The sequence below is a fragment of the Urocitellus parryii genome, unplaced genomic scaffold (assembly GCF_045843805.1).
Source record: "Urocitellus parryii isolate mUroPar1 unplaced genomic scaffold, mUroPar1.hap1 Scaffold_155, whole genome shotgun sequence".
Taxonomy (NCBI): domain Eukaryota; kingdom Metazoa; phylum Chordata; class Mammalia; order Rodentia; family Sciuridae; genus Urocitellus; species Urocitellus parryii.
The window spans coordinates 153,303-155,467 of NW_027552093.1; positions in this window are offsets into that span (position 1 = coordinate 153,303).

Genomic DNA, 2,165 nt, shown 5'->3' on the forward strand with positions numbered 1-2,165 from the left:
TAAGTATGTCAGATTTGCTGGGAACTGATTGGGGAAAAATGCAAATTGAAAACCTTAACAAATACAAAGGACACTGGGAAATGGACTTAGAGTAAGTGGACTGACAACACTGACAAGTCCCTGCTTGGTCATGGAGAAACGAGGATCAGGTTAAAACACCTGGGAACAAATGACAAATAGGAGTGATGAGGTTAGATGGGCTTTAGATGAATATGTGATTTTCAAGGAATTCAGAGAAAACCTTAGAAAAATGATCAAAGCCCTCCAATAATTATTCAAAAACCAAACAATTCTATGAAAGTGCTGAAAATTACATGAGGGATCAAGGCTGTGGCCTTGCATTCTCCTGCAGCGGTGATGCCCTAAAAGGCAACACAACTCATTTTTTAGTCTAATATTGTGCAATCTCTTTATTCTAAGAATGCACACATAGTGGAACAGCAACCTAAATTTTATAAGTAAAATACAAACATAAATTTTAAACTAGTTGTTAAATTTTTTAGGAAAAATTCTAGCCAAACCTTTCTCCATTATTAACTACGCAATTATGCAACACTTTTAAAATCAGTTTCAAATGCCCTTTCCCTGATGCCAACTTTTCTTAGATATTAAGATCTTCCTCTGCTAGGAAAGAATCTCAGGGATCCCTGGGCCCATTTCCTCAAGTTAGAGAGAAGATAACCAGAGCTCATAGAATAAGATCATTTGCCTGAAGTCAAGGGAATCCAAATCAAGGTCAGAGCTGTCCATCAGCCTACTGGCCCCTCTGCATACTGCTGCCCCAAATTCCAATCTAGACAAATTTCCACATTTGGAACTAATATTAAAAACCATGAACCAGAAGTTTGTTACTTTACAAACATGTCACACTTTCTAGAGTGAATCCTGAGTCAGCAGTTTCTATAATGTCTTTGGGAACAGTTTCTAATTTCAAGTGTATCTTTCCAGAGTTAGATTTTAAAAAGGTAACCAAATTGTCATTTTAAAATAAGTCCATGTTTCAATGATCAACTAACTACACATTATTTCATTCTGCTCTCTCAATATAATAGTTACACTTTATTTGAGAGAGAGTGAGAAAAAAATATTGCCAACAAATGCCATTTTGCAAAATTTACAAAAACTCAGTTTGGCTCATTTGTAAAAAGAAAAAAGCTTCAGAAAAATAAAAAACATGGAGTTTGGGATATGGCTCAGTGGTACAGTGCTTGCTTAGCATATATGAGGTCCTCTGTTCAAACCCCAGTACTGAAAAATAAGGGTACATGTCATTTTTATTATACTAACAAGATGCTACCTTACTAAGGAAATATTGAATTATTGACAGCCAAATAATGTAGTTAAGGATATGCAGATTATGTAGAAAAATAAGCATTTTTTTAATTTTGAAATTTAAATAAAACAGATATTTCTTTTTCAGCTATTCTTTTGTCTTATCTAGTTAATATTAAATATTGTATAAAAGTACCTAGCAGATGTATTGAGGGAAATTCTGTTCAGTGATTCCCCTTTCCTCTACTTGTTTGATTTAGTTTCAGTGTTGATGGCTTGTTCCTCTGTTTGCTCTATAAATGTTCACAGATTTCTGTTTTATCACTCATTAGTAATATAATTACTCAATTACTTGTTCATTTCTGCACTAACGTGAGAAAGTTTCAGGGATGGGAACTTTGTCTTATTTAAGTAGCAGAGTCACAGAATATTATCACATCGGGGGCACACTAAGTGTTGATGAAGTTGTCCTTTATTTTGTTTTCTTCTTCATTTTTAATTTAGTTCTCTCAAGCAGATAATCCCAAAATTGAAACAGAACCCCTCCCAAAATCTCCTAGTTGGCTTTCATTTGAGTTTTCCTCCTTTTGGGATCTGTGGGTTACGCCATTTGAGGAAAAAGAAAACACTTAGTAAAACCCTTTAAAAGCTGTGGTTTTATTTTAAATTTTCACAGGTTTTCATTAAGGTCACTGATTATTTCTCATTATGGTTCCAATAAACAGAGGTTTTCTTTAATGCTTTTCCTTTCCTAACTCCATCTACTTTCTACAACTGGATATAGAGATATAGCAGCCATTAACTCTAAAAGGATAGCCTTTCAACATATAGGGAGCTATGACACCAGAATTTACTTCATAGATCTTTGCATACTTCCTTACTTTGAATGGGAA